General features: G+C 35.2%; 1 long non-coding RNA gene across 1 annotated transcript; it reads right to left on the bottom strand.

Moving 5' to 3' along the window:
• Window positions 1-3751: 3751 nt before the first annotated feature.
• On the bottom strand, window positions 3752-6153 carry LOC114076940. Its single transcript, XR_003578022.1, has 2 exons — window positions 5901-6153; window positions 3752-4389 (listed from the first exon to the last, which is right to left on the bottom strand). It is a non-coding gene; the product is annotated as an uncharacterized LOC114076940 (long non-coding RNA).
• Window positions 6154-21434: the final 15281 nt, after the last annotated feature.

Raw genomic sequence — 21434 nt, 5'->3', positions numbered from 1 at the left:
CATTGAAAAATAAGATAGAAATAAAAGAGAAAGGAGTAAGAAGCAAAGTGGTTTTTCCGATCGAACAAAGATAAATGATTGTAACTAAGAATACTAGACCGAAAGCAGAGGTTTTTCAAAGATTAGCTCCCGATGACCATATAAACAATGATAAAACAACATTAAACCGCAACCCCAAATGAAACACAAACAAAAGTTTTCTAAACCAAAAGATTATCTAACCTTAATTTAAGAAAATTCTCCATAATTCTCAGATCTTTTTTCAAGAATTACCAACCAAGGGCCAATAAATCACAAACTCCCATGAAAAGTGAAGTGGGGCTTGCTAATTTTTAAATCTCACCCATGTACAAGAACAAAAACATACAACATTGGACCAACATCCTTAAGACATCAAATGATCACACTTATAACAAACAACTTAAGGTTGGAATGCAAAACAAGCAGCAACAGAGAACCCGGATTTTAAGAAAAATAAAAGGCTAAGCACGTATAAATGCTAACTCACCTCAAAAGTAGCAAACGTTTGTTTCTTTATCAAGAAATGGAGATTTCGAAAAAAGCCAAAGAATGCTGAGTTGGGCTTTTGGTTTAACAAGCAATTACAATGAGGTAAAATGATAGATGAAAGGGTTAAAGAACAATGTTGTGACACATTTGCCAATTACATCAACCACAAGGTCAATGTAATTTTTTCACGATGTGAGAGCACCCCTAGTCGGACACAGCGTACTTGACCTCTCGGAGGTCTTATACAAGCCCTTAAAATTTATCATCGCATATAGTTTTCGAAAAAATATGGAATTATTAAAACTTTTACAATTTAGAAGTCAACTTCTTTTATATATCAAAACAGGAACTAGCTTTGTCTTAGCATTCCATCTAGACATAGGAATAGCTAAGTTTGTGACTTAACCCTTACATCAAATATAAAGTCTAGAATAGGAAATGCAACATAGTCTCTCAATAGACAAAAAAACTAAAGCTAGAACTATGGGTGTAGTGTCCTCAGACTTGAGGACTAACCAACTTGGAGAAAGCAAATCCAAATAAATTGATAAATGACCTCGAATCATCTCAACGGCCTAAAATCTCCATGAGGGGAAAAAGGGAAACATATATGGGTTAGTACGATGCACGTACTAAGTATGGTGCCATGCACATGAAACATTGGAAATATGCACAAAAGGACATTTTAGTTGAAAACATACTCTTTATCAAGTAAAATCCAATATGCACACTATAGCAACCCAACATGCAAGCAACATAAGAAACACTAGTGTAATGCCAAGGATAGGATCCCATAACCCCCTCAAAGGCTAAGTGTAAACTATAAGGCACTTACTACATTCATATGTCATAACATCATAATCATTTTAAGCATACCATAAGATGAAACCAACAATGTTCATTATATTCATACACAACTTACAATACATAATCCATAATCATCATAATCATAAGGTAACCCTACTACAACAACCGCCTTAGGATCCTAGAGCTAACACCTTCTTAGTCATTATGTAATTCGCTTGTGTAGAGAAAAAGGTCTCACTTGCATAATAGATCGAATGGAACACTTTATTCTTTATTTTTCCCAAAACTCCACCCACTGCTACGTCGCTGGCATCACATGTGAGTTCTAATTGTAATTCCCAGTCAGGAGCAATTAAGATGAGAGCCTCAATTAAGTTCTTATTCAACATCTTAAAAGATTTCAAACACATCTCATCAAAGTCAAACTTCACCTCCTTCACCAATAGAATGCACATTGGCCTTGCGATCTCGGAAAAATCCTTGATGAATCGCTTGTAAAAACTTGCATGACCAAGAAAACTACGCACACCTTTTACAAAATGGGAGGGGGAAATTTCTCAATAACTTCAACCTTGGACTTATCAACCTCCAAACTAGATTTAGTCACCTTGTGTCCCAATACTGTACCCTCTCTAACCAAAAAGTGAAACGTTTCCCAGTTTAGAACTAAGTTAATGTATTCACACCTAGCAAGCACTTTACCATTCCGGAGACATGCCTAAAAAGATTCCCAAAGATTGAGAAATTATCCATGAACACCTCTAAAAATTCTTCCATCATATCATAAAAAATGGTCATCATACGCCTTTGAGATGTTGCTGTTGCATTGCAAAGTACGAAAGGCATGCACTTGAAAGCATATGTGCCATAAAGATAGGTGAACTTGGTCTTTCCCTGATCTTTGAGGGCAATCAGAGATCTGGTTGTAACCGGAATATCCATCTAAGAAATAATAGTCCCCTCAGCTTAGTGGTTTTCTTAGATGGAAAAAATTGACTCAAGAAATACTTTGCTAGACATCCCAAGTAGAGATGGAGTTTTGTGGCTCAGAATCCAACCAATGCATTGTAGTTCCTAACAATGAGTAAGTGAACAACGCAATCCTCACATAGTCTAATGAGACTCCAATTGGGATGTAGTAATGTCTATAAAAGTCCTAAGATGTATTTAAGGATCCTCATGGGAGATACTAGTGAAATGCCCATTAGAATAAAGGATCTATACTACGCTCTGTTTTAGTTAAAATATACCTCGTGATGGAGGTTTCCTAATGCTAGATGCCAAATTGGCTGTGAGTGTGAGTGACACATCTCGTACAGGCCTTGCTGCAGGGGATGCTCTTTGGTTATTCAGGTTCCCTTCATCATTCGGGTTCCTTTGGTTGTCCACATTTTATATGCTATTCAAGTTGTCTTGATTATCCTCATCAATGTTTATCGCAATACCTAACCCTAATTCTCCATGTCGTTTTAGGTTAGTAGTTTTCCTGTGCTGGCATATGACTCGTTCAGGTTCGTTGTAAGGTTAGATAAGATCTAATTTTCGAGTCAAACATAAGAACAAGCGCCTGCAATAAACAAGCTAAGATCAAGTAATTAATACCTGAATATTCTAATTGTAGACTTAAGATGATTGAATATAAATCAATTTCTAAGTCCCCCATAGCAGAGCCAAAAACATGTTGCTACCCAAAATGCACGCAAGTGTATGTGGTCACGCGAGTAATATAGATTCTTTAAGAAACGAGTTATCGTTCCCAAGGAACTTATGATCAAATTATATTCACTTAATTCAACAACTAAAAACAAAAAGTAACCTTCTCAAGATTTGATGATTTTTCATTTATCTACTTATAGTTTTGCACTTAATGAAAGTAACTAACTTCCAACGACTTTGTATAGTTTGGAGCAAGTTTAAAAGCAATTCGAGGGCTGCAGAATATAATGAATATCATGTATCATATTATTGGCTTAGAACTAATTTTAGTTGTCAAGTTACTGGTCTTAGGGTCGTTGATATGATTCAAATTATACGCCTCTACTCGCCTACCCAAGTTAGCTATCTAACTACATTTTTGAGCGGGGATAAATAGACTAACTGTCAAGTATTCATATTTCATCCTATTTTGTGAGTGCGCCTCTCGTCGCCTACCCATGTTAGTTATCTAATTTCATCGTTGAGTGGGGATAAATAGAATAACTGGCGAGCATTTATATTTCATCCTATTTTGTAAACAAGCAAGGTGTTTATTTGGGCGTCACTCCTGAACACTAATAACCTCAATCTTATGGGTGAACCGAGCTCTCTATATTCTCTGGTCTATCTAATCTCTCCTCTCCCCATTTTAAGATTAAACAATAAATTTATCTAATTGTGCACAAGCATAAAATACTAAAACGAGAATATAGAAGTAACTTGTATTGACAACCGAAAATTAATTCAAAAACCCTCAAATACTCAATATTCAATTCGTAGCTACAACCTCAGAACTAGGGTGTTTATCTACTCATAGTATTAGGAAATCGTAAAGTATGATTGTTCACGCATTTTCTGCAAAATAGAAGAGTAAAAGAATTAAAACCTATTACAAACTTGAATTTTTGCTCTTTCACACTAAACAAATGTCGAACCTTTTAATGGATCCCTAAGGATCTATTTATAATAGTAGGAAAAGTTGGGAACAAATCCTACTCAAATTAGGAATCTTATTTAATGTTTAAAAGCTGGAAAAGTTGAAAAAAGTGTGGCGGGTCGCGTCTCTAATTGTGCCTAGAAGCATGCTTCTTCTATTCCCTTTGGCGCATCGCGACTGCAAAGCACCATGAAAATTCTGCAGAACTTTCCCTTGTGGCACGACGCTTCTGCTAGAGCGCCACAAGTAACAATATCATATTTACCTTTGGCGCGACGTGCTTCTCAGTGCACCTGAGAAATTCATCTGATCTTTTAGGCTTGGTGCGGCGCGCTTGCCAGTTCGCCAAGCCCAGGTGCTTCCATACTTAGCCAATTCCAGCACTCCTTTGCACCTCTTTCCTTTCATTTCAAGTCCAATGTTCTTGAGAGTTCCTCAAACTTCTTATCACATGTTTTAGTGAACAATCATCGCAAGTATACAAAATCAAGTTAATATGCTAAAGATCATTCTCCAATTCAAGCACTTTATGGGCAAATATTGAAAACTTAGGCATGTAAATATGCCTAAGCTTAGAAGCATTTGAAAAAAAAGGATTATTAACATAATTAGGTTAGCTTTGATTCATATGACTAATATGCTATACCTATTAGATTTGTGAGATTCAAGAACACTAAGTTTCAACCTAGAGTTATAAGACTTAGCACACATGATCTTATTTGTGCTACCAAGGAACACAGGGCACACATTCTCCTTATAGGGGAACCATAGCTATTAGTCAAGCTTGACAACCACAATCGATCTTTTTATATAAATGCAAGCATGGAGGGTTGTGAAGCCTATGTTGGTAATCTTCAGGGAAGAGAAGAGAGCAACCATACTCAATATGTTTTTTTTTTGAGAAGCATATAACTAAATTTATTTGAATATCAACATATTAACCTTATTCACACATAATAATCAAACATCTCACATGAACTAATATGCCTCGATCTAATTAATCAAAATGTTGACGGATAATGGATAAATATTACAATTTAACGAGATGGGAGAAAATAAAGTAATATGTTCCGTGTATACTACCTAACCTGAAACTTTGTAGTTGACCAACCGTGTTTGTTATTATGTTGCGTCATTGCATAGGTTGCTATCTGCATATACTACTCAATTTAGAGACATTCACACGTTGGCTTATGTAATTTATTTAGCACCATATTTCCTTGACAGAAGACTCTATGGTGTTGTGGTATCAAAGGAAATGAACGACATCAAATGGAGAGCGTAAAATGATGCATCCCATATGTAGATACATAAAAGAACCGGAAGTAGTAGAGAAATGTGATGAAGTGACTAATAACAACAACAACATATTTAGTGAAATCTCACAAAGTGGAGTCTAAAGAAGGTACAATGTTTACATGCCTTACCAGTACTTCTCCGAAATAGAGATGTTATTTTCGAGATAGGGAAGCATTAATTGATGTAAGATCAACATGTTGCTTGAGGTCTGATGGAGCAATTGGCAGAATAAATAAATATTCAACGATGAAATGTAATCCAAATGACCTTATAAATATACAAAAAAGAAACTGAGAAAATTTCAACAGTAATGTCATGAAGTGTCATTTCTCTTCCCTTTTTATGTCCTCCAAAATTTTCGCACTATATATTGAATTATTCAATCATGTAATTATTCTAGCAACAAAAGTATAAACTACAATTTTATTGTTGTCATTACGGTAATAATAGAAATGAAAATGAATAACTCTAGATAGTGTTGGATGACTTAAGTCAACGATCATATTAAAGATCAAGATTGAAACAATAAGCAAATATTTTCCTTTTGTTTTCTACAAGGAAAAAGAACGTATCATAGCATAAAATACTCGAGAAGAAGCTTGATAAATACATGTTCTCTCCTATCGCGGAACATAGAATTTCATTAACTTACCGATTGTGTGGGGTGACACTTTCCCACCTCGAGTTTCATCAGCTTTGTTCCCGTACTACAAGCTCAATATTGTTTTTCTTGTAAAGTTAAATCTTTGATATTAGAATAAATTACCTTACTAAAACGGGTAAGACTCGCTTAGCCAACTATAATTTAGATTACAAATTAATCAAAAGACTATCAAAATTGAAATTACATGAATTGATTACTAACTTTTGAAAATTTTACTCAGAGAGGTTGTTTGATTCCTCCTTTAAAGGACTATGCAATTGACTAAAATATTCCAGTACATAGTACAATTTTTGTGGTTTTCTTACAAAATATTCAGGAGTGCACTTGGTTTTCTTACAAATTAAATATCCATACACGTGTCAACAGGGAAAAGATGAAGGTCCGTGTATAAGGTATCACCCACAGAGCTCTTAGTACAACTACTAATTGTAGTGTTTGTCCAAGCCGTCCATAGTTACTGTACAAATAAGATATCTTTTGGTACAACTTGTTAAAAGTGTATTGGGACATCAAACTTCCATTTCTAAACATGAGTATATATATATATATATATATATATATATATATATATATATATACACACACACACACAAAGATTCGTTGTGATTTCGTTATCTTATTTTCCTTCTTTCTGCTTTAAATACATTGGTGTAAGGTATGTATGTTGTTGCAATCATTTGCTACTTTTGTTTTCTAATTTTTATCATGCTACTATATTTATCTATCAATTTAGCTACCAAGATTTTTCAATAGAACATCGAAAGGGAAGCTTACTTTTTACAAGTTTCATGTTCCTGAAGTTATTTTCTCATCTTTTTCCAAGTTATTATCTTAAGAATATTTAATCTGCATCTGTGAAATAGAAGGAAACAACTCTGACAATGTTTTTACGATATCAACGTATTTATATACTTAAGTTTGTATTTTTTTTTACCAATTTCTTGATTGGTGTTTTACTGTTATAACTCTGTAATTTAAGCATTTTTCTGTCTCTGTGGTAGAACATATATCATATTTATATACTTAAATTCGTATTATTTATTTTGGAAATTGCTTGATTGGTGTTTTATTGTTATAACTCTGTAATTTAATCATTTTTTCTGTCTCTATGGTGGAACAACACAATTTTAAAGATAGCACATTTACAACTTTAAACACCTAGCTAGACTTTTGTACAATATGAATTTGTAATTTCATAGTTACATTTTCTATTAGCTAGACTATTGTACAATATGAATTTGTAATTTTCATTGTTACATTTTCTATGAGTCATTACAGAAATGTAATTCATAGAATGTATATATATTGTTCAAATGAGCAGTTACAAATTAACATGAGATACACGTGTAATGCACGCGTCGGGAACTAGCAGTTAAAAATGTTGAAAAGACAATTATATCCTTAATCAATTAAACTAAATTCCCACTTTATTATCTTCCTAATTTTCCCAACAATTTTCCTTTTTTTTTTTTTGCACTATTTGTTTCTCATTGCTAAATGTAAGTGACATTTAATTATTTTTTTTGTCATTGTGAAAAAATGTTATAGTGAAGATTTCTTAATCTTTAAACAATTTATATTATAATGTAGTGTTTTTTTTGCCTATATTTATTGTGAGCAAGGCGGGGTGAGTATGCACTTATCAAAAACGACTGCAATTTAAGTTCAAACACTATCAAATAGCAACCCCAACTTAAGGGACTACTTACATTTTTATTATGTATAATATTGGTACTAAGAATTGACAAAATCTTTAAGAAGGTCATTCAGACAATTTATTAAACAATTTAAGTTCACCATTTCTGTTAACAATTTATAGCACTCTATAATTATTGTTTGGCCTCCCAAAATTTATAATTGTAGTTTGCTACTCACTATAACAATCATAAAAGACTAATCACCACCATAATGTCTTTCACAACTTAAATCACAAATACATTCCAAACTAAAGAAGAGAAGGTAAAATTGATCAAGATATAATATGAATAATATTTAACTATATTTAGTGGTGGCAATTGGGCTAATTGGGTCAAATTTGGGCGGATTAAAAATGGATCAACATAAAATGGGTAATAATTCAACCGCCCATATTTTATATAGGTAAAAATGAATTTGGTAACAAATGGATTGGGTAAAATACTACTTCACCCACATTTTACCCATATTTTCATGAGTCAATAGTACTCTAATTAAGAATTCAACGTGGAGAAAATATTTTAGTCTTTTTTTTAGATGAAAATGTTTAAAATTCTTCATTTAGTTTTATTGTATCATAAAAGTAAAAAAAAAAAAAACCTTTTAATATAAAATAAATTTATGTAAAACAAGGGGAAAATATTTTTAATTTCAAAGTAATTGAGTAATTGCATTTTAAGACTAAAACATGCTTAATGCACTTTAGGGCTTAAGCAATGTCAATACTAATACATGATTTGCTTATTTTAAACTATTATTTATAATAAAATATAAAATTAAATAAATATTAAAATTATAATTATAATTAAGAAAAGAAATGTACATGTAAAATATATATTTTTGGAGTGCCAACAACATCACATTTTCAACTATAGATAAAAATAATTAGTTCTATAAAAGAACTAAAAAAAGAAGAGAAGTTACAATTTTTTTAGTGATATCATGAAGTTTTTGAGTGAATAAAAGTTAGAAGTTTAACCCATTTGGCTAATCCATATTTTCTCCATAGTTTACCCATATTTTTATGGGTTCAATATGGCATCAATCCATATATTACCCATGTAAAAAGTAATCATCCAACCCATTATAATATGGACGAGTTACGAAAATATGGGCTCATTTTGCCGGCACTAATTATATTGATTTAGTGTGAAGCTATAGAGTAATCCACTTTTAATAATATATGATGAAGAATGTGTCACGCCCGAGGCCTACACTCTAGACGTGGCCGACACTCAACGATCATTGCTGGCCTTGAGCAAACCCTTGACCTGACTTACTTAACTCAGCCGAAGACTTAACTCAATCACAAATTTGTAAACATTCTCATGAAAAATACTTTAATTAATCTCTTTTCCAAAATTATACTTAAGTCTCAAATATAATATCTGCCTATCCATCTATGAAGACTCTAAATATACTATGATGAATGTTGGGACATACTATAACACTTTGAAAATCAAAGACGAGTCTTAGAGCCTAACATAGGTGCCATGGGGTCTAAGTACTGTTTTTAAGACCTATTCTAATGAATATAGGTCATTTAGGAAGTTTAAGAACCAAAATGTCCAAGAACGTTTGTGACGTTAGAAAACTAGTTCTAAGGGGTACTAGCGTTCCTTAGCCTATTTGACTAGCTTTTACGAGTCGAAAATTCATGAAATTAGGAGTAAGGGTGAATAACATGTGTTTAAGGAGATTCGTGGTCGAAACATCCGGGTACGACTCCCCAAGGACCAACCAAGGGTCCTTGAGGAGGACCCTTGCAAGTTGATGTCAACACTGCCTAGGCAATGTGCATCGACGAGATGTAGGCAATGATCCTTGTATGGATCGACGGGGCATCATTGACAACCGTCAATCCATACTTAGAAAAATGGAGGAAGCCTCCGCCTGCACCAGTCTCTAACCAAGACGACGATTGTGTAGGACGGAGGGGGGGGACCAATCGTCGACTTACTGATGGCCCATCGACAGGGTTCCATCCGTGAGGGTCAAAGTTTTCCTGCATGTTTTAATGTCGGTTCATTTAATTAGTTAAGGGGTTTAAGTGAGTCTAACTAAGTTAATTAACTTCCCCTGTAAAGACCCCAACCCTCATTAATCTAAACACAACTCACCAAAATAAACTCTCTTCCTTCTCACTTCTTTCTCTCTCTATTTGGAAGCCACCATTGAAGACAAGCTAGGGGGAGGTTTTGGGGGCTGTAAATGGACAATTTCACCACCAAATCTTCATCAAACATTAAGGTATGGGATCTAGTTCAACTTTGAGACTCTTTTCTTAAAGGGTTTCTTCAAAGTGGATTTCAAAAGTTGAGTTTTCATGTGGGTTTCATCCAATTACGAAATTGATGTTGTGAACGGAGTTGTTTATGGTTTCTTTAGGATATAATGGATAGATTAACATGTATTTTAACTTGATTATGATCAACTATTATAGTTTTGTTCAATTTGAAGATTATGATCCTTAACCCCTAACCCTAGGTTTGATCTTGATGTAAATTGGGTTGTGATTGATTCAATTATCTCGATTACGGGTTAAATCACTATTAGATGATGTCGTTATAATAATCATTACAAAATTGGAGGGAATTGTAGTCTTTCATGCTAGTCTTGAGAAGATGATCTAGGTTAGAAGGTGAATTGACCTAGGTATCTTATTTTAAGCTATGATCTAGTATTGAATTGTTCTATATTGTTTATTCTAGTCTTTTTATCATGTTGAATATTGAATTATGATGTTGAACATCTAAATTGGATTGAATTGAGGTTTTATGGTAAGGCCTAAATGATTAACTATGAGGAAGACTTGGTAAGTCTTAGAATCTCTATCTTTACTTCCATTTGTGATTAATTGTAGTTAAGTCATGATATTATATTGGAGTATGCCTTATATTGGGATGATAGGGTGGTATGATGTTTAATTGAAATGTGTTCACTATGTTGTGAGGTTGATTAAGGTTTATGTGATATAAAGATGGTGATGACTATCAATGTGCCTTATTATGCTATGAAATGCTAACGTGTTAACCTCACTTATATGAATTCTGATGAAAATACATATACTCATACAATTCTTATTGAGATATTGATGATGATGATTATATATGGGGTAGACCCTATGACCTAAACTAAGCTATGATCGATAATTAAAGGCTTAAAGACATTTCAAAAAGGTACTCTAGCTTAGCAATGAGTGAACAAGATTGAGGAGTGTCCCTTCCCACATAGGGAGGTTAGGAGCACTAAAATACATGTGATATATATATAATGCTTGTGAAACAATAAAACAACTTAGTTCGTTAAAGAAATACAACAACAAACTCAACTTTACTTGTATATGAAGCTACTATAGTTTCTCTGGGAGTTTCTCTAACCGACAATCACCACTATGAGCCTAAGTGGTGATACAACGTCTCGCCCACGCTGCCAGAACTGTCCTAATATTTCCGTCGCATAGAACATCATCAACCTAGTAGATCCAGTGGCTAAACTTACCTGATCATCTAAAAGATATAACCCGTTAATACCCATTACGGCTACATGGTTTACGTTGGACTTGAGTTAATATGAACTCTCATCCCCATATTGGTGCTCAATACTACTCCCAAAATATACTTTAGCTCATGTTTTCAAATAACCTCTTTCCTATGGTTTGAGATAATTTACTCAAACCTTTTTAGCTTCAAAAAGCCCTCTTGGAATCAATGTTCCCCTTTCTTGTTCAAAACTCTTTTGGGATGTCTTAGTTCCCTCTTAACTTAAATGTAAAAACATTTATAAATTTCTAGGGAATACTAAGTTCCCTTATATGTTTTGAGAAATGAACATAACTCTTTATTCTTTACTTAACTTAAAACTTCTGATCTTGATCAACACTTTAGGGAATACTTAGTTCTCCTATATTTCCTTGAAGGAAAGTCTTCAACTCTTACTCTTTCTTTAACTCGAGGCTTGATCCTTAAAATGAAGTTAAAACATTTAAATAAGACTCGTGGGAACTTTAAAAAACTTTACTTTGACTTACTTCATAGCTTTAGACTTTACTCCTTAAGTTACTTGGCTTTGATCCTAACTTTCCTTCAATTGAATTATGGAGTAAAGGTTCATGATTCATGTTTATGGATGATTTCATGATATTTAGAGGTACCTTTGAGTGTTGGAGTCAACTAGGGATTGTAGATACATTACTTAGGAACTAGTACGGAAAAATAGGGAAAGAACAGGATCTCAGGTGGCCCTGGCTCTCTGAGAGGCGTGGGGCGCCACAGCGTGACGGACAGAGACTGTCCTGAGAGGCTCTGGCTGGCGTAGCGCCCCAGGGCTTGTCAGACAGGATTTCTGACTTTTTTTTTCATATCTAAAACTTCTAATATTCCATGGGTCTCACCCCAACCACTTGGGATCTCTAATAACCTCCATACTCAATATAGTAGACCCGAAAAACAACCCGAAAACACTAATCCAATCAACTAGAACATACAACCAATAAGAATTCAATAATTGTTCGTCAAGAACTTCAATGTTCATCATTCAATCTATAGTAAAATTGATGAATTGAATCAAATTGGTGTGGGGGTGGAAGGACCCAACACGCAAACATCTCACATACCTTAAAGGGATCACCCTCGACGAAATCCACTCAACGTTCTTAGCGATCTTGGAAAAATATTGGTCTTCCACTTCTCTCCTCTTTTCTCGCTAGCCCTAAGCGTATTCAACTTTTGTTAACTGAGTTCAGACATGGTTTTACCCCTAATAAACCCTTAAAACAAATTAGGAAATTGTAAGGTGAAAAGACTACTTTACCCTTACAAAAATCCGGATTGAACTTTTTCTCAGTCCAATAGCCTAACTTCCGAAAGACATATATCCCTCGTACGACATCAAAATGGGAAAACTCTACGTCGTTGGAAATATCTTCCCAGGATCATTCCATCCATGTAAGAACATACCCTAACTCCTCCTAAGCTAGAAATTATGGTTGTTTGAAAATGATTAAAACTCACTTTTTAAACTTAGGAAATTTCCAGATATTCCCTATATTTCCAAAAGTGATTATTTTTGGTTTCTTGGCCTATTCCTATATATTTCTACATACGAGATGTTAAAACCTTGCCATATGTATAGGACCTTACTAAACTTAGTGGACCCACTAGCTTAAGTTACGTGATCATCTAAAAAGTATGACTCATTAACACCCATGATGGCTACATGGTTTACATGGGAACTTGAGTTAATACGAAATCTTATCCCCACATCGGTGCTCAATACTACTCCCAAAATATACTTTAGTTCATAATTTTAGAATAACTTCCTTTATTTGGGTTGAGCTAATTTGCTCAACATTTTAGCTTTAAAAAAGCTCATTTGGAATAAATGTTCCCCTTTCTTGTACAAAACTCTTTTGCGAAGTCTTAGTTCCCTCTTAACTTAAATTTTCTAGGGTACTTAGTTCCCTGATATCTTTTGAGAAATGAACTCAACTCTTTACTCTTTACTTAACTTGAATCTTTTGATATTGATCAACTCTTTTAGGGAATACTTATTTCCCTTATATTTCTATGAAGGAAAGAATTCAACTTTTAATCATTCTTTAAATCAAAACATGATCCTTAAAACGAAGTTAAAATGTTTAAATAAGGCTTTTGGAAGATTTAAGAAACTTTACTTTACTTAGTTCATAGCTTTAGATTTAACTCCTGAATTTACTTTACTTTGATCCTAACTTTACTTGAATTGAATTATGGATTCAAGGTTCATGATTTCATGTGCATGGTTGATTTCATGATTTTTATATGTACCTTAGAGTGTTGGAATCAACCAAGGTACATCAATTAGGAACTAGTACGAAAAGATAGGGAAGAATGGGGGCTCCCGGTGACCTTGGCGCTCTGAGAGGCACGGAGCACCAGAGCCTATCGGAGAGACTCGAGTCTGAGGCGTTCTGGCTGCCACGGCGCGCCAGGGCCTGTCAAACATAGCCTCCTTTGAGGGGCTCTGGCAGGTGCGGTGCCCCAGGGGTTGTTAGACAGAATTTCCTAATTTTCTTCTCCGATTTCCAACTCTAATCCTTCTAAACTTCCATGGATATTTCCACGAACTCTTAGGATAACTAAGATTATCAATACCCAATAGTTTATACTCGTAAACAACCCAAAAATATGAATCAAAACAACTAAAGGTATGCTACAACTCAACCAACAAGAATTTAACAATAGTTTTGTAAGACCCCAAAAATGAGTTAAGGTGTCTAGAGCCTCATATGTTCCTAATAATCTTGTACTATGTTAATAAAATGTTTTAAATTATGGGTTATTGATTTGAATTCATTTGGAAGTCAAACGTCAAGGGACGACCAAGACGTTCGACGATTAGTCACCAAGGGAGCCTTAGGTGCTTTTATGTACTTATGTGTGTTTCATGGGCTTATAAAGTAATTATATGAGTAATAATTATATATATAGGTAGTATGTTAAGTTTCATGAAGTTTGGAGGTTAAACGCCCAAGAACATCCAAGACGTTAGAAAGTTAGCCGTTGGATATACTTGATTATGCCTAGCATGTTTTGTTATGTTGCATGTGTTGTTTGAAGATCAAAATAGTATTTAAAGTCCTTTACATGAGTATGAGTGTATTTGGGTTGTAAAATTCAGGGAAAACTCCCCAAGGACCAACCAAAGGGTCCTTGAGGAGGACCCAACTTGTACTCAAAAGTTGTCCCAAGTTGGCAGCTCACTGCCTTCTTGTTCACGGACGACTTCACGGCCAGTGGAGTGGCCCACGGTCCGTGAAGTTTGTAATGGAACTTACTTAGACATTTTTAGGCTTGTAAAGGTAATAGAGACACTGCCCAAGGACCACGGACCATGAGAAAGGTCGTGAACCATCTTCATGGACCGTGAATGTGGCCGTGGTCCCTGGGCGGGCTGGCCAAGTTTGGTTTTCCAAATAAATTCCATTCGGTTATTTAGTAATTGGGTTTGATTTCAATGGGTTTATACATTAATTATAAATAGTTTAAGGTCTTTTCCCAAGTCAAAAACCCCAACACCTATTAAGAAATCAAAATCCCAAATTTCTCTTCTCTTCCAAAATTCGTTCAAACCTCCATCGGAGGCAAAACTCGAGTTCAAGATAGAGGTTGGGTTTTCATGGTTTATTCTTAAATTTCTTGTGGTCTTATCATGTATAAATTTATGGTTATCCTTCATCTTTAGATAACATCTCATATACGAGTTCCTTCAAAGCTTTTCAATGAAAATTCATGATCAAATCTCCAATCTTCCAATATAGCTGTGGGTTCTTTCTCAAATTGATTTCAAAAAAGCATTATAATTACAAATACATGATAAATTAATGATTTCATTATGAATGTAAATCCAATTGCATGATGAACCCATGTTCCCTCCAATTCTCAAATTAGCCTATGTTATGGGTATTTTGATTTTGACTTTATGTTGATTGAATTATGATCTTAGCTTGTTGAATTGCTTGTTTCCAATACCTATTATGTATATTTATGGTGAATTTTTGAGTGATCCATGTGGATCAACGTATGAAGGTATGAATGAGAATAGGCTATGTTCTTCTATCTTCTATGGATTCCTAAGGTAGTATCTTGTGATCTTGATGCTAGAATGATTGTTATGAGTTTCAATTATGATAAACTGACTTAGCTACTGCCTATCATGTAAATTGATGATGAATTATATGTAATTTATCTAATGTGAATAGATACAATCGAATTGGCAAGGATTGATATAGGTTCTTCTAGCCTATAGATTGGTAATGCAATGTAGATGATGTGATCTCAACTCTAGGGTAGATGAAACATGATTTTGTTTAAGTAATGATCTCTTTATATACTTCCCTATATTTATTTTTTAATTAATTGTGATTGAAGATCAAAACAAGGGAAATTTGTAAGTGATCTAAGTCACCCTATTTTCTAATGAATTGGTGATATAGCTTACTTGTTAGTAACATGATCTTGTTGTAGTTTATACATGATTTCGTTTATGTTAAGATAAATTTAGCTACTGACCCATATTGGTAACATTGAGGGATAGTGAGTATTGATCAATGATGATCAAAAGTTGATGAATTGGTAAGAATTGCTCTACTTCTCTACTTCTCTACTCTTCTATAATATTGTTGGTTAATGTGGCCTTGTATGGCATTGTGTGGTATGGTCCATTTATGTTGGTGGTATTTACTTCTTGTCAATCTATATATATGTTGATTATGGCGTTGAAGGCAATTTGATGATTATGTGAGTTTGTGGTTATGATGATCACACTATGTGAAACTTATGACTAGTTTTTATTCTAGTTGTGATCTAGGTAGTATTGCTAATCTAATAATCATGTGAATGACTATGTTAAGGTTGGTTTAGGTGCTTCCATTGATGCATTATAAATGGTTATTGACTCCTTATCTATGTACCCCTATATAAATGTGTGCTTATCTATCGTTAGGAGTCTTGAATGCAAGTGTTGTAGTTATCTTGTCTCCTATGCTAAATTGTGATGTGTAGTCTATGCTTGAATGTGCATTGTCGTCCTAAGAGGGTGGATGCCTCAAGGTGCTGTTAATAGCCATTAGGTGATCATGTTGACCAATGTAACACACTCACACTTCATGAATGCTTAAAATTAGTATAAACTCATGGTGTCTAATGAAATTATATTCTCATATGCACTTGCATCTAGTACTACGCATGTAAAGATTATGTCTATAAAGTATGTTTTGTATCCCTTAACTAGGATGACTTGATAGGTGTACTAGTATGGGAAAGGGTATCGGACCTTTTCCATGCATTGCACATGTGTGCCTTGATAGGACAGTTCCTAGGTTTGTGATCTTTGTACATGAATATGAATGCATGAGTATGTTATGAATGTACATTGTGTCTAAATATATTTATATGAAAGGGTTACTCATGTCGTTACACTTGCACACTTATGCATTAATGAAGTCTAGTATGAACATGTGTGGTCTAAAGGTGTTTATGAAAGGTTTGCTCACATGAATGTGCACACACACATGTATCATGATCTAGTCAATAGAGGGGCTCTTGAAAGGTATCCTGAAAGGTACCCCAAAGTAGATAGTGCTTTACATATGCTATGTCCATGTGAAAGGACATCTTACATGATTTAGGTTGATGAACTCTCATCTATAACCTATGAGTTAAGTATATGAGGGGTTAATCTCCAAAAGCCTAATTTATAAAGTAATGATAATAATGGATTTTCAATAAAGGGAACCTAGCTTAGCACCTAGTGAACTTGACAGTGAGAGGTGTTGGCTTCTCTTAGAGGAAGATTCACCATTGGGTTCTCATAGGCTGTTGACTTCCCTTGGAGGAAAATTCACCTATGGTTCCACATGAGGTGTTGACTTCCCTTTGAGGAAGATTCACTCGTGGTTGGTCATGAGAAAAGGACTCCAATGCTTATGGGTATGTAAAGGGTTCAAATACATATCTCTTAGTTCCATAAACTATGCCTGCCCGATAGGTCTAGCAAGTGATATCACCTAAGAAGCTAACATAATGTTAATGTTCTACCTTGGTTCACCTCTTCTTGGTGTGAGGTTATACAACACCAAATTCCATGTTTAGCACCCATGGTATTAGTGTCAGTTAAGGCTATAACTTCCCTAATGTAAAATGGACAATGGATTTTAAGTAAAGAAAAGGATATATCTAGGATCACCTAAGGGAAGGTACTTAGGATAGGTGAAAGTAATGAACTCACCTATACATTTCACAAGTAACTCTTAAGGGAAGTCCTCGAGAGGTGGTCTAATGTATATGCATATGTTTATGGTTCTTTTGCATGACATTTTGTTAATGTCTACATGATGTGATGATATGCATGATATAAAGTTCTAATATGACTATATGACTAAGGTCCTACTTGAAGTGTATGTAGTTAACTGTAGAATCATGGTTGTTGTATGAAGTATATGTTAGGATGCTTGTGTTCATGTTTACTAGGTATGTGTGAGGTTATGGGGCTTCACATGTACACTGCACTAGTAGACTTAGATTAGGATGGTGAGTAAGGTCTTATAATGGTCTATGTGAAGTAAAGATAGCATATGTGAGTATGGACTATGGTTTAATTTAATGGTATTATTAGTCTTGACTTAACTGTGTCTTATGGTGTGTTATACTTCTATGATTGTATGTGTTGGCTTAAGCCAAAACTCACACTTGGAGAACTTGGCATATAGCTTCTAATCTTTCAATGTCTGTAGAACAGTCATGAGGTGACTAGCATGATCTTCTTCATTCATTGAATAAACCATTATGTCATCAATGAGACGATGACAAACAGATATAAATAAGGTTTGAAGACTTTGTTCTTGAGATCCATGAATGTTGTAGGTGCATTTGTCAAACCAAAGGACTTAACCAAAAATTCATAATGCTCATATCTAGTTCTAAAAGATGTGTTTGGAATATCACATTCCCTAACTTTCAACTGATGGTAGCCTGACCTGAGATCAACTTTCGAGAAGTAGGATGCACCCTGCAGATGGTCAATAAGATCATCTATCCTTGGAAGAGGATACTTTTCTTGATGGTTACCATATTCAACTAACGGTAATCTATAAAAATTCTCAAGGAACTATCTTTCTTTCTCACAAAAAAGATTGGAGTGCCCCAAGGTGAGACACTTAGTCGAATAAATCCTTTATCTAACAAATATTTCAGTTGTTTTTAGCTATTCTAACTCTGCTGGTGCTCTTCTATATTGTGTAATAGAGATAAGACGAGTATCTGGAATGATATCTATGCCGAAGTCTATTTGTCTCTCAGGAGGGACTCCGGGTAGATCATTAGGAAAAACCTTAGGGAACTCTTTTACTATAGGAACTGATTGACGGGAAAGTTTCTCAGCACTTGAGTCATTAAATTAGACTAAGTGATAGATACACCCCTTTGAAACTAACTTCCTTGCCTTTAGGTACGAAATAAAACGACCCTAAAACACTGATGAACTACTACTCCACTCTATGACTGGATCATTTGGAGTCTGAAACTTGACAACTCGAGTCCTCCAATCTCTTGATGCATCACAGGCATGGATCCTGTCCATACCTAGAATGACATCAAAATCTACTATGTATAACTGTATTAGACCATGGTGCTCTTGTGATTGATGGAAATAGGAAAATCACGGTAGACTTTTTCCACTAGAATAGACTCCCCAATAGGTGTAGAAACGTAGAAGGGTTCACAAAGTTTATTAGGACTAATCTCAAACTAATTTGCAACATTCGGAGTTACAAAAGATTAACTTGATCTTTGTTCTAACAAAGCATAAACATCAAAAGTAAACACTTTGATCATACAACGTCTGGAGAGCCTCTTGCTCTTGGAGGCTAGTGATTGCATAGCGACGGTTTGCCCCTCCGCCAGTACCAGAAGTGGCTCCTCTAGGTGCAGCCCTGTATGGTGCAGCAACTTATGAAGATTGAGCTCTATTGCTCGAATTTCCACCACCTTGCTTATTCTTAGGGTACTCTCTCTCATGAAGTGACCCGCTTAACCGCACTAGAAGCAACCCGTCTGGCTATCACGATACCTACCCAGCTGGGTTCTACTACACCAACCACATGCAGGAGCCCAACTACCTCTTTGTGCCACACTACCTTGGGACTGGTATAGCCTTGAAGTTCTGCGAATTTTGGCAATTATGCTCATCTATGTTTCTGGGCGCAAGTTCACTAGCAGATGATGGTGCATGCCCCTTCTATTTATGAAATTATTGTTGGCTTGGACCACCCTTTTGTTTACAATATCCATTCCCAGTCTTAGATTTTTTGTTCAAGTACTCCTCTCTGTCTTTCAGCTTCTCCTCTCCAACTTGTTGCACATAGACCATTAACCTTGAAATGTCCATGTCCCCAATAAACATTGTAGCCCTATCTTCTTTTCTTGATGCACGACCCAAGCCAGCAAAAAACAAGTTCATTCTGCTCCTCATATCCTTAACCATCTCAATAGCATAGCGAGATAGTTGGGTGAACTTTAGCCCATACTCATGAAAACATTAGGAGTCCTGTTTCAGAGTAAGGAACTCTCGTACCTTCACCTCCTTCAGATCTCGGGGAAAGAAACGCCCCAAGAAAGCCTCCTCCAAACAAACCCAGCTTGGATGTGGTGCATCCTCATCTGTGTCCCCTTTTCATTGGCCAAACTAGGTTTCAGCCACATTCTTTAGTTGGTATGCCTCTAGCTCTACCCTTTCAGTATCAATCACATACATCACCTCAAAAACCTTCTTCAACTCTTCCACAAAGTTTTCTGGATCCTCAGTAGTGTTTGAACAAGAAAAGCTTAAGGGATTCATCCTCAAGAATTCCCGAATCCTCGAAGTGTCAGCCTTTTCTTGTCGAGCACCTCTTTGTTTCCCGACTTAGTTGGTCATAACTTGACTCAACATAAGGATAACCTCACGGAACTCGGCATTGGTGACTTCTCCCTCAGGTTGCTTATTCGGTGCATTAGGTGCCTCTGTTTCCTTAACATTCCTTCTGGTTGGTCGATCTCTAACTGCTCGTCATGGAGGCATGATGATATGAAATACACATAAGCACGAATTAGAGGGAAAATTTTGAGAGATAAACTCTAACGCACGAAAGGAATATGAAAGAAGTGAACGAATTTCGAAATGTCGTAGCCTTCTAATCATAGATGTGGCGTGCTTTACACCGATGATTAAGACTCTACAGACACGGCTTCATAGACTCCTTACGAATCTTGAACTTTGTGCTCTGATACCAAGTTTGTCACGCTCGGAGACTACACCCTGGACGTGGCCGGCACCTAACGATCGTTGTTGTCCTTGAGTGAACCCTTGGCCTGACTTAATTAACTCAGCAGAATACTTAACTTAACTCAATTACAAAGCTGGAAACATTCTGATGAGAAATAATTTAATTAAGTATGTTAGCCAAAATGACACTTAAGTCTCAAATATAATATCTGAAATAAAAGAGACTCAACTAAACTATCTAACTATCCATCTATGAAGCCTTTGAACGTACTATGATGAATGTTGAGACATACCCCACAATATTATGAAATTTAAAGACTGGAAGTCATATAAAAAGGATCCTCTGGAATGCAAGGAGGCTCATCACTAACTCTGGGTACTCAATCTGGATCAACGATGTGTTGGATAATGATCCTGGTTACCTGCGTCTGCATCATAAGACGATGCAGGCCAATTGGCATCAGTACATTGAACTTACAAGTATGCGAGTTGGAATGCTAAAAACCACACTTAGGCTTGAAAAGAGTAAGGAAGAACACTTACCTTGGCTCTGCTCAACTCATGATTTACTACTCATTTCATTATAATACAATTTAAAAGTAATGTGCAATAAAACAAAATTGTCTGAAACATGTTGGAACTGTGATTGTATGCAATATACAATTAACTATGACATGTATATAAAAATACAAGTAAACTGATGTATATGAAAATAAAAATTACTTCTATGTATAGAAATACATTAACTTCTGTGGGAGATTCTCTTAACCAACACCCATCACTATGAGCCTAAGCGATGGTACAACATCTTACCTCACGCTTCCAAGGACCATTATATACCTTGCAATTGGAATAGAACCTTACTTAAATTAGTAGATTCACTAGCTTAACTTATGTGATCATTTAAAAAGTATGACCCATGATGGCTACATGGTTTAAATGGGGAATTGAGTTAATATGAACTCTTATCCCCACATTGGTGCTCAATTTTACTCCCAAAATATACATTAGTTCATACTTTTAGAA

This window comes from Solanum pennellii, chromosome 4, assembly GCF_001406875.1.
Source record: "Solanum pennellii chromosome 4, SPENNV200".
NCBI lineage: Eukaryota > Viridiplantae > Streptophyta > Magnoliopsida > Solanales > Solanaceae > Solanum > Solanum pennellii.
Note: the sequence above shows the minus strand (reverse complement) of the source record. Positions and strands in the feature narration are given on the sequence as shown.